This window comes from Marmota marmota, unplaced genomic scaffold (genome assembly GCF_001458135.2).
Source record: "Marmota marmota marmota unplaced genomic scaffold, marMar, whole genome shotgun sequence".
Classification (NCBI taxonomy): Eukaryota; Metazoa; Chordata; class Mammalia; order Rodentia; family Sciuridae; genus Marmota; species Marmota marmota.
In genome coordinates, this window is record NW_026000142.1 from 13,112,861 (window position 1) to 13,125,732 (window position 12,872).

The following is a 12,872-nucleotide window of genomic DNA, read 5'->3' on the forward strand; positions in this document are numbered from 1 at the left end:
CCCCCCCCCCCCCCCCCCCCCCCCCCCCCCCCCCCNCCCCCCCCCACCGTTATTTTGCTGCAGCTGGACTGCAGCAGATGGTGGCCCTGCGGCACTTGACATCATCAATTTCTTGGAATTACTAATTCAGAGCCAAAGAATCTAACTTGGCTCTATGAAAGGACCCAGGTCTTAGTCTTTCCTGCTCTCAACTGGACTATATTTCTCTTCTATAAAAAGGAAATTTGGGGGATAATTCAAAATCGTCTAGATTAAACATGCTTACAAATTAGCAATTTCACTTTTAAAAAAGTAACATCAGTAAAAACACACATTACATGTGTTTGTAATCTTTTAAATCAATTGAGAAGATACTTCAGATTTAAACAGGTGGAATAGTTTAAAATATCTGAAAGTACTTATCCATCAACAATTTGTAGAGTAGATACTTAGAAAAATAATGAAAAGTTTTACAAATTTAATTAATAATATACTCTAAAGTTTACGTACATATGCATTTACATACCACTATAATTAGTCCAGAATAAAATATAAAAGTACAACACAGGACTTGGGGTGTAGCTCACTGGTAGAGGTTTGTCTAGAAAATGCAATGCTCTGGGTTCAATCTCCAGCACTGCAAAACAAACAAACAACAACAAAAATCAGCAGAGCAAGGTAATTACCCACAAATAACTAAATGAAAGGAAACAAAAACACAAGAAAATATTCAAATTTATGAATAAATGATGAACACCTATAATTCAAAAATTGTATTGTGTTATAGCCAGGCATGGTGGCATATGCCTGTAATCCCAGCAGCTCCGAAGGCTGAAGCAGGAGGACCTCAATGTCAACACCAGCCTCAGCAACAGCAAGGTGCTAAGCAACTCAGTGAGACCCTGTCTAAGTAAAATACAAAATAGGGCTGAAGATGTGGCTCTGTGGTTGAGTGCTCCTGAGTTTTATCCTTAGTACTCCTCCCTCCCAGAAATAAAAATTGTATTGGGTTATGTTTGACATTTTAAAAATAAAACAGATCAAGCTGTTATTAGAGATATAGAAATAAGGTATGTTCATTATACACCATGTATTTTAATATCTTGATGAAAAAGACCTCTGTTCTCTTTTTGACTGTTTTCTGGATGTATCATTTGAAATTTACTTTCAGATCTCCTAAAAAAAAGCAGAATTAATAAATGTCATCTTTAACTTAGTTGTTTAATCCAATCTTCTTGTTCTCTGGTGCCTAATTATTATTAGCATTAGCTGGAAAGATAGATGATGCAGAGCTAGAGAATATCTCCTTTGAGCTTTACTAATGTTGACTATATACACTGTGAGGAAATATAATCAATGTTTAGTATAGTGTTATATTTAGTTAATCAATGTTTAGTGTAGTGTTATATTTAGTTTCTGTTGAATACATTTCCTGATGTTATTTGAGAAATGATTGTATTCCTAATGTCTTTTGAGAATATATATATGTTTTTATAATAGAATAAATTATAATGACAATAATAAATACTAACAAGATATTAATAGTGTCATCTTTTTCTAGGTCCAATTTGCTGAATTCCTATCTAAAAAGTGTAAAATATCTGTTGAGTGAAACAGGCTAAAATCAAGTCCCTTAATTCTGGGATATATCATGGTACAATGGAAACAGTGCTTATTATGGTTCGGATATGAGGTAATCCCCCCAAACTCCTGTTAATGCAGGAATATTCAGAGGTGAAATGGTTAGATCTTGAGAGCTATAACCTAAAGAGTCCATCATAATTGGAATAATTATGTGGTAACTCTAGACAGGTAGGGGTGGTTGCAGGAGGTGGGTTGCTGGGGGTGTTCCCTGGGAGGATGCATCTTCTCTGTGACCCTTTTCCCTCATCCCCTGCTTCCTTGCTGCCTTCAGGGGAGTGACTTCTCTATGCCACACCCTTGCCTCCATGATGTGCTGCTTCACCTTGTGTCAAGACCTATGGAATCAGCTGGACCAAGATCTCTGATATCATGAGCCCCGAATAAACCATCCCTCCTCTAAGCTGTCCTTGTCAGGTATTGTAGTCACAGCATTGCAAAGCTGACTGAAACACTGCTATACTAGGAAAAAAAAAAATGACCACAAATCTTCCTGTGCATTTTCTAGTTTTATTACTTTGAAGCAGTCATCTGATGACTCCTGGCCTGGAAGCAGTCTCTGAACTAAGGTACTGCCTTCAAAATCTTTCTAGTTTTAGATTTATAATTAGGAAGATGTGTTACGAAATTCTCATATTCATATATACACAATTTTATGTTTATCTCTGTGCAATACAGACTATATTAGGCATTAACTCAGAATGATGTTTCTAATATTAAATACAACAGTTAATATTGATTTTCTTAAACTAACATATGTAATGTAATAGCATTTTTAATATAATATAATATATGAATTAAAAAACAGAAAGATTCAAGAATTTTTTTATGTCATATGCATAATTTGTTTATAAAATGTTTGTATTAAACTTAATGTTATAGCTAGCAGATTTCCTATAGGTTTAGTTATTACAGTGATTATAATTTGACTTTATGGACTTGTTCTGGTACCAACTGAAATATTAACAATAAGTCGGTTAGAAAAAATTCTCCTTTTCTAAACAGTCTGTGACATGGAAAACTTTAATTTGTCTACCATTTTAAATATTAATTACCTGATAACTAAAAATCTTTTCTCAAACATATTTCCTGAGATTGCAATTTAAATTATACACAAACTCATTGTGCTATCGGACTGGGCACGTCTTGGAAATTGAAAGCATCATGAAGTATTCCCCTCCTTCAAACCTCCAATTCTTGCAGTCAAGTCAGAAAGATTTCGGACATGTGTTCGGAGTATCAGACATATGTTTATTGGAAAAACAATGGAAAGGGGAAAGAGAACACTCTTAAGGGAAAAAGTGGGACCTCTCAGAGAGGAGTGGGACAGCCAGCCTTTCCTGCCTTTCATTTTTAATGGAGTTTCATGGAAGTTTCCACCATGTCTACCTCTTGACTTTTGACTGACAGCAGGATAACATCAAACTTTTAAGTCCCCACTGTAGTGACAATTCTAGGTTACTTTGACCAATGTCAACTAGTTCTAATTAAAACCTGTTATAGGTTTTATGGTCAGAAAGAATTATCCTTATCTTCCAGAATCTGATATTTCAAAGGGTCACAAAAATTCCCTCTTCAAGGTAACATGTGTTCCTCTTATTGTAATTGTTTCAGGCCTGCATTTCTATTGCAGATGACAAATAGTTTGCTGAGGAATGTAACATATTCTGTCAACTTAAGCCAGACAGTGCTGCAAGTAAATTGCTTTTTAAAAGTGATATCATGTCGGGAGTCAGTAAAGGGGGCACATTTAATAGAATTATTCCCTTAATCTCATGTTCCCACCACTCATATCTGTCTGTTCCTATTAATGGGAAACCTTAACACTACAAATACTGAATAAATTCAAAATTCTGCTTTTGTGAAAGAAAAAAAGTGTCTTGCTTTTTTGTATTTCATAACTAAACTTATAAGAAAATAGGTCATGAAGAAGTTTTTTGAAAATTTTCTATATAGACATAAATTTGAGACGTATACTAAATTTACTTCTAAACTGTAAATGCCTGTCTTTATAATATTTGGCAATTATTCACTTAAAATTTCTTAATGTAGTTTTACGTTAAGAAAATAATATGAATAAAACTTTAACTAATTAAAAATAAAAATAATTGCTATAAATATTACTGTTTGATTTTTAATAAACAAGAAAAATTTTTATCCTTTCAAATAGATGGGAAACGCCATGAGTATAGTGAGGTTTACCTATTAGTGAAACTTGCTAGATGATGAGTATGTGTATTAATGATCGGCACATAATCAACATTATATTTTTACAGACATTTTTTTGTGCACCCACTAGCATGCTTCTGAAGGGCAAAGGATCGTATTTGATTTACTTTTTTGCTCCCATCACTTTTCTCAAAGCATAAGATTGTCAAAATCATATGGGTGGATCTTCATTTGAAGTTTTATTTACTTTTCCAAAAGATTACCAAAGACACCTGCCTATTTTTATCTTTATCTCTTTTTTCTTGTGAGTCATTTTCTCTTTTATAGATCTTTTTTGGAATAAGAGAGTATTATTTTTTATCAGTTATACAAATTTTTATGGTTCATATTGACATAATTATACAAGCATGGAATACAATTTGTTCTAATTCAATCCCTAGCACTTCTCTTTCCCTCCCCTTCTCCCTTCCCTATTTCCTTACCTCTACTCTACTGACCTTTCTTCTATTTAAAAGTTTTTACTTTGGATATACATGAAGGTGAGATTCACTGTGGGCATACCCATGTATGTATGTAGAAAAATAAGGTCAAATTCATTCCATCCTTCCTCCCTTTCCCCCTCAATTCACTTCCTCTACTCAACTGATCTCTCTTCTATCTTCATGGAATTCTCTTTCTCCTGCTTTATTTTTCTTTTTTCCCCCTTATTTTGGTATAGCTTATACATATTAAACAACAACAACAACAAACCCACTTTGACTTCTGTAGATCTTGTTTTCATGTATAATGTTATAATGTTCCATGTATAATGTTATCTCCATGGTCCTAGAAAGTCTCTATGCTTCCTATTGTGTAACTAGTGGAACGGAAATACTTGTTCATTGTAGTATGTGAGTGATATAGATTATAACTTACTGAAATATGGTTACATGGGTGAGACAGTGAAGATAAATCCTTAGGTAAAGGGGCAAGGGTTAAAGATTTTTTTTCATGGTTCAAAGTATTTTTTTTGTCTGCTTGAACAATTGAAATGATTTGTAGTACTTTAAGAATGCTAGAGTGTAGTACTTTATTGTGATTGTATATACTTTTTTATGAATTTTTATCCCACTAGCATAGGCTCCTTGAAAGGAATTACCTGGGACAATGGACTTGAATAATTTAGGTTCCTTAGTATGTGTTATTCCAGTACATTCTTGAAAATTTTGGATCTTCTCGTATTTTGACATTTAAACATTTTACTGTTTATTGTTCTAATTTGTTTCTGAACTTGATCATTTCAAGTTGCTGAATATTTGTATTTTGTTTTCTAAAAATTCTACACTTTCTGTAACTAGAGGTATCCAGAGATCAATACTACTCCAATATTCCTTCACTTCTTCTTGCACCACTGTTGTTTCTTTTACTTTAGAATTTTATTTATTTTTAAAAAGTCACATGTTCTGCAAAATATTCTGTCAAATATCTTTGCTTTGTCCTATTTTCTGATGTTTCTTATGGAATATTTTAATGCTTAGGTTCTCTAATTCATCATTTTGTGCTCACCATTCTGCATTTTTTTATTTTGTGGGTAGTCATTCTCAAGTTCAAAAATTTTCTAGAACTTCCTTATTAACATTAGGTAGAAACTCCTCTGCTTGATAACAAAGACTTTCAGCAAAGAGTATCTAACTCCCATTTTTCTAGTTTACTTTCATGCATGTGTAGGTTATATCCTAGCCAATCTGAATTATCTGCATGAATCTTCCTCAGAATTTATCAAATAATTCTCATATTTTTGTCTTTGTTGAACTTGGTCCCATTCTTTTGACAGGTTTGTCCTGTTAACTTTAATTAGAACCCTCAGGGATATATCAATTTTACATTTTTTCATGACAGCTAATTTGATCCTCAGTAAGAATTTGCTGGAACCATCATTATAACATGCCCTGTTACATAGAAGTTGTCCTCATTTAATCTACAGTAATGATGTCAGTACCTCAAGGGCTAGTCCTATCCTCTTCTCACAGCACTATGGACCTTGATACATAATGGAATATCATATACACTTATTTAATTGAATTAAACCTAAGTGGTAGTTGGTTAAATCCTGTTTTATTGAAAAGCTTGAATTAAATCCTGCAGGAAAACATCCCCAAATTTCTCATGGGTTTTCATGTTTGATTTACACATTGAGCCAGAAGCTTTGAAATTATTACTGCCCTGGCTTATAAAATATATTTATAAACATTCCTTTGGGAGAATACCTTTCCTTTCCTTTAAATAAGATAGACCCATTTAAAATAATTCTGCAAGTAACTCTTTCATAAGTCATCATGTGCTTTGAACAGTAAGACTTCAAAATCCAATTAATATTTAAAGAGGACAACTTGAATATAAGGCATCATGAAAAAATTTCTGCTTGGAGAAACTGTAATTTGACAATTTTAATAGAAAGTGGACTTTTCAGAGACCTCTAAAAATAGAAGTAACAAAAAATGATAATAGGAGATAAGAGAAAATCAATAACTAATATTTTAATTAAAAATTGGTATTTCTAAAATGATGATGGGGAGAAAATATTTGCTTCTGACTGAGATGCAGTAACAGTGGCTTGATTTATCTGACCACCTGGAATAATGAACAAAATATGAAATGAGCTGGTATATCTGTATGTGTATACACACACATATGTACACCTGTACACATATGTGCCCACATATGTCTATGATATGTGTACATTCACACCAGAAAATGATCCTAGAGAAATAGCAACAAGATCAAGATGAGTCAGATGATTTTCCAAGCTTATTGCTTTGAGAGAATTTTCAAGCTGTGGTAAAGATAGGGTGAATCTAGGAAAAGACTGGCATATGATAATTGAGAAGATGGAGCAGACAATGTGCAGAGGTACCAAGTGTCTAAAATTTACAGGACAGAATACTAGGAAAATAAAAACTGAGTATAATCTTCAAATTTTCCCCAATATTCAGATGAATGCAGATCAGAACATGCAAATGAGGAAACTTTGTAAGGCTGAAGAAATAATGACCTTGCTTGGTGCTCAACTGGGCCTGGAAAGAATGATGATTACCACAGTTCTAGTGGAAAATATCATGATTCACAGTAAAATTTATATAATATACAGAACATTTCTATCCCAGTAGTGGGGAACAATTAGACTGAGCTTAGACTGACCACAGCTCAGATCTTCCCTAACAAATAATAAAAAGCAATACCTGCCCCAGGGGAGCAATATCACCACCTCCTGCTAATCAGGGTCAATTATATTTGACATATTTGATAACCCTTTTTGCTGACTGATGCTTAGCTATATTTCTTTTTTGAAATTGAGCCCCTTTGGTGGAATAGAACTCTAAACCTGTGGAGTTCCAAACTGTGGGATAGGAAACCCCAAGTCTGTAAGTGAGTCATTGGGGGTGATGATAAGTGGAACCACCCCTGCTACTGCCAAAAGATTCTTACACTCACATTTCTGTCCAGTTTGTGACTCAGCAGGATGCAAGTCTCATGCATCCTGAAAGACGTAATTCATTCTCATGGGCAGTAGCCTCAGAGCTATTGCCATTCCAATGCTCTTTTAGGCTGGCAGATTCTGAGTAGAGTAGGAAAAGACCAGTGGGATTTTTTATCTTAGATACACTCTCAAGCTTTTATATTTTGATGTGGGCTTCCTGGTGGAATGTCCATCTTATGTGAGATGAGGATTCTGTAAATTCCAAAGTAGTTGTTCTGATTGCTGCTTTTCAGGTTAGAAAAGGCAAACCCATAACTAGAAGAGGTGTTTATATCTATGACAAAAACTTAACTCAGAAGGGACCCAATGTAGGCAATTTGCCACCAAGATGTTGGCTTCTCAAGGTATAGTGCCATAGCTGAGGTCAGCATTGGCCTCAGTAGTTGGATATTTCAAGGTAGCAGTAAATGAGTTTGCCTATGCTATTAGGGTCATGAATAACTTTCTTGGCCACTTTATTTGTTTGTTTGTGTATCATGACAACTCTTGTGAGAATGGATCATATTTAAAAAGCCATATAATATCAGTGGCTTCTATTTATGTTCTTGTTTAGTGATTTTATGATGGGATTTAACATGATATAGTTTTTCACATTTTGTGTCCACTTAATTTACCTCTTCATGAACATCTACCCCAGGCATTCTTGTATCTGGTCTTCCAACTTTTTCTCTTTCAGGTCTTTGACCAACTAGTAGGATATTCACAAATAAAATACCAAATTATCATAAAGTAAATATTTAAAATGAGAATTTATATAGTTCTAGAACCATTTCACCTTTCTTACAAATGAATGATGGGAGCACTTCCCATGACTCTTCCTGTTGTCACTGTCTTTTAAGGCCTTCCCTGAGTAAAGCTGTAGTGCAATCACTGTCTATTATTAGCTTGAATGTATAAAACTTACCATCTCATCCTCAAAACAAGCTTCACTTTGGGGATATAGTCTATTTTCTTCTTCATTAGCCCCCATACTTTTCTTCTTCTGGATGCACCGTTTTGTCTTAACCTTCTGGCTAGGGAAACTCCTGAGAGGAATCTGCTGCTTTGTGTGGGAGAATGGGAGAAATGTCTGTCTGATCTTTCTTTATAGGAGAAGTGGTAGTTCTTATGGGGAATAGGAACATTCTCTACACCTAGATTGTCCCTCTGCCATGTGACAGAATCATGGTATTTCACAACTGGGGATGTGAATTAGCCCTGCCTTGAATATTTAGCCATCTTTGAAGATTAGCAACTCTATTAAATATTGGTCTTGATTTTTATATTTGCCCATCTCCTGAGAGGAAGGCTTCTTTTTAGCTACCAAAGAAAGTGTTTTACTCTCATGCTTAGCTTTCCAGCATTTTTAATTTCTCTCATCTTTCCATTATCCACCTTTAGGGGAAAAATCATTTAATTCTATTATTCTTACAGTTATTGTTCACTTACAGTTCATTATCCACCTTTGGGAAAAAATCATTTAATTCTAGTATTCTTACAGTTATTGTGAATAGTTAAAAATCCCTTATCCACACATTCTTTAGGGCATACTCATCCATGATCACATTTTCTCAAGTGGTATGAGTGAATGTTTCAACCACTAGCTGCCCAGTTTCCATGCAGGATGGTCTACCTTTCTGGTTGAGGGATGAGCAAGTGGTCCTATCTGCTATGTTACTGCCTGCCTTCTCAAACTTTCCTGGAGTACAAACTGTGCTCATTGGGTTGTCTGGAAATGGGATAATAAAACAAAATTAAAATTGCCAAAGACTTAATGGAGGGTAAAATCTATGAAAGGAAAAGGGAGCAGAAAGAGGCAGTTAGATTACCATGCAGTACTAAAAATGTCTCTGCCAGCCTGATAGTGAGCTCTGGAGAAAAGATTTACACTAGTGGAAGGCTGAGTTGGGTGCAGTGCCTTTTACTTAGCTTTAATTGGTCTTTGACTGGAAGCCAATGTAAAAGTTTAATCTTGGCTCAAAAGCCAAGGCAGACTGTAAAGAAACTAATAGTTGGAGCTAATCAGCCAACTGCACTTCTCATAGGTGAGCAGTGAGACTCTCAATAAACAGACATCTCAGGCAACATCATTATTTCTGCCAAAGCTTCCATTCACTGTGCACACTTTGCTTTGGTTTCTAAATTCATCACTGATGGTAATATATTGGAAATTTGAAATGTTGTCCTTGCTGGAGATGTTTTCACCTTTTTAATGTCATTGTTGTTCTTCACCATTTTTAGGAAAAGGTAAGACACCTGGCAGGTGTCTAGCAATACTACACCACCAGAGAATGGGCCTCATAAGGAGATGTGTTCATCTATTCTGATTAAGTATTTATTTTACTGATTTTAAGTTATGTGTCCTATCTTAACCTATTATCTGCCCAGGGCAGTGAGAATGCACAGTTTGAAATAAAAAGGTTAAATGCTGCTAAGACATCTTACATAGGAGATGTTGATTAACGTTTTGTGTATTTAAAATATAAAATTGTCATTTTAGATATCCAGTAGACATTTAGAATTAGAAATACCACATAACTGTTTGAGGACATTCATACAGACAAATACTGATAATTAGACACCAAGAATATGTGTTTTCCTGTAGACCACTGTAGTTAAGGTAATGTGGTAATTTAGGCCTAGACTATTAAATTTTACCTTTTCACTCTTTATAAAAATATATTTATCCACTAAATGAGTATTTAGTGATTAATATTGCAGAAAATATAACCCTTTAAAAACTTTCTAGAAACACACAGTTTGTTACTTTCATCTACTTTAACATTTATTATACTTGCTAATTAAATCATTTCTCCAGAAACTTCTGCTTTCCAACCATGTGCCGTCCTGCCTAGAAATGCCCTATATACTCAAAGGCAAGCATATTTAATAAAACTAAGACAAAAGAGGCAAGTTATTTTGCTAATCCAAATTGGCTTACCCTGGAAGTACAAAACATGTACTTTGAAAGTTGAGTTTCATGGAATTAAGTTACATAAATAAAATATTGCAAATACATTATGCCTTTATTTGTAAGTTTGGGAATCCTAAGATGGACCTAGCAATCAAACAAAAGGACAAATTTATTATAGTATCTAAAACAACTGCTGTCTATGAAGGATGAGCACTGTTAAATTAATTTATTTTTTTTTCCTTTGGTGGATCTGAATCCATCAAATCTGAACTTTGAGCTGAATTTCACAGCAGTGCTCTGAGGATAATTCATAGAGGGTGAGAAGGGGAAATAAGGATATAGGGAGATAGAAATCAGCAAAATGGGGAGTAAGTGGAACAACAAGGACAGTGAAAAAACGCATTCCTGGAATGGAGTGGTCAGAAGTTTAATATTAAAAAATTATGTTGTTTTTATTTACTTTTTTTAGCACTATTCTGGTTCCTTCAAATATTCAGTAGAGTTTTACACACACGCACACATGTGCACACACACACATACCTACACCCCTTGTTTGAGAACCAGAGTGTTTTCTTGCAGTTATGAGGTTTAATAAATTATTTTAAAGAATTAAAGAAAGAGATTGTAGTACAATTCCAAGACTGGTCTGACACAAATCAGAAAGGTACATCATCAGTTAGAAAAAATGTACAGAATTCAATAAGAGCCAGGAGCTAGAAATGACCGTGAAAGTAAAACTAAGCTGCTTCCTTGTCCCTCCTTCCCTCCTCCAAATCACAAGCAAGTAACAGGAACCTTAGGAAACTATTTTAATTGTCCACAAATAGTAGAATTAAAGTTCAAGCTCATTATCTAGGACTTAAGAGGCAAGTGATCCAGTTAAAACCTGAATTGCATAAGAATTCTTGAATCAAAATATAGGTATACATCAAGGCCTCAGTAATAAGGGAACCAAACTCAAATTCTAGAAGTATTTCATCAGTAGTTCTTCTCAGTTTCTCTGAGTACATTAACTTTTACTCATCTTACTGAAGACCCACTTTCTCCATGCTGTAGGTAACTTGGCTTCCTTTAGTTACCTGAATGGCATTATTAAACTTGCTGGGTCTCAGATCCCCAGATCCCAGGGAAGGGGTATACTTATGCTTGATCCAAACCACTTTAAGTGATTTCATCATCATATGGTTTGTGTTGCACTGATTGTACAAAGCTTTTATTTTTAGAGCATCCACTTTTTTATATATTGGTCCTACTTTGCTACAATCATTCATTTATTCTTCTGATATAGGGATTAGGAGCATTTTATGCCCCACAGTGCGACAGGTGTTTTAATCCACTGGTCACAGAATATAATAAAGTGCTTTTCTCAATAATAAATCATGTCAACTTTAAGAAATGATATTTACTAAGAGAATTTAAGGATATGGCCACAAATAATTAATAGAACAATTGAGACAAGGAGAAGGATGCACTTATTGTTGTCAGGAATAGTTGATTGAAGACAGCTTAATTTCTTCATGAAGAATTTATGTTACACTCCCAAAAGACCATCTGGCAAATGTTCTCTGGATGTTTACCTGTATATTTTCAGTTTAATAACAATTCCAGACATCTTTTAATGAATCACATCTGTCAAATGCTGTTAAAGACAATCAGCTAAACAGGATCTCCTTAAGGACAGTCTGGTTCGAGTGACAAACTACGATTTCATTCACTCAGAAAAAGAGGTTTGAAAAATATGACATATGTTCATTTTCAAAGCTTTTTCTTAAATTCCAGAGAATATAGAAAATGTAGGATACATTTTAATATATGTGTATATGTATAGATGAAAGAGTGGGTATATATGTAAGTTTCTAATATTATAGGTAACCCAGGTGATATTTTCGATTGCTATCAGAAACATTACATTAATATGTCATGTGCACATAAGGATATCTGACCAGCTCTTCTTCAAAGATGTGTAGGGAGAGGAAAAGTTAGGGTAGCATCTCTTTTTCTTATGGCTAGTTTATTGTTTTTGCAGTTTTGTTATGATATGCTGAAGTAATGAGTTAAACCTAAAATTTCAGTAGCTGAAACTAACAATATTTTTTTTTTCTGTGAAACATAGCCAATTCAAACTAGTATCTGGGGTTTAGTGGGAGCTTGGATCATTTTCCCTCAGAACCCTGGCTGACAGAGCCTCCACCAGTTTATATTTGAACCATCTACATGGCATATCCCAAACATGTAATAGGCAAAGAGGTACTAAATGGTGTTGCACTTGTAATTAAGCACTTTGCTCCGGAAAACTCATGTGTGATTTCTTTTGCCAGAAATAGTCACATGGCCTCACTTCCAAAAATATTGAGAAATATAAGAAAGAACAATGAGATATCAGTAAACCGACTGTCCTGTCTTTGTCATACTATATTCTAGGATTGTATTTGTTGAGCAAGATAAATTGGATTAACCAAACAATTGGATCATTTGAACAATTTGTCCCAGAAGCATAAATTCCTCAATTTCGATGAGCTCGTGTGGTTCAAATTCAAATTTTATTTTTATAGTGGTCTTATTTTTGAGAAAATTTTCACTTCACTTCTCCCAATGGATAGACGCTTATTTCAAGATTCACTATGGCCTATTATTGTCAACACATCAAGATTTTTGCCTATTTTGCAGTACATA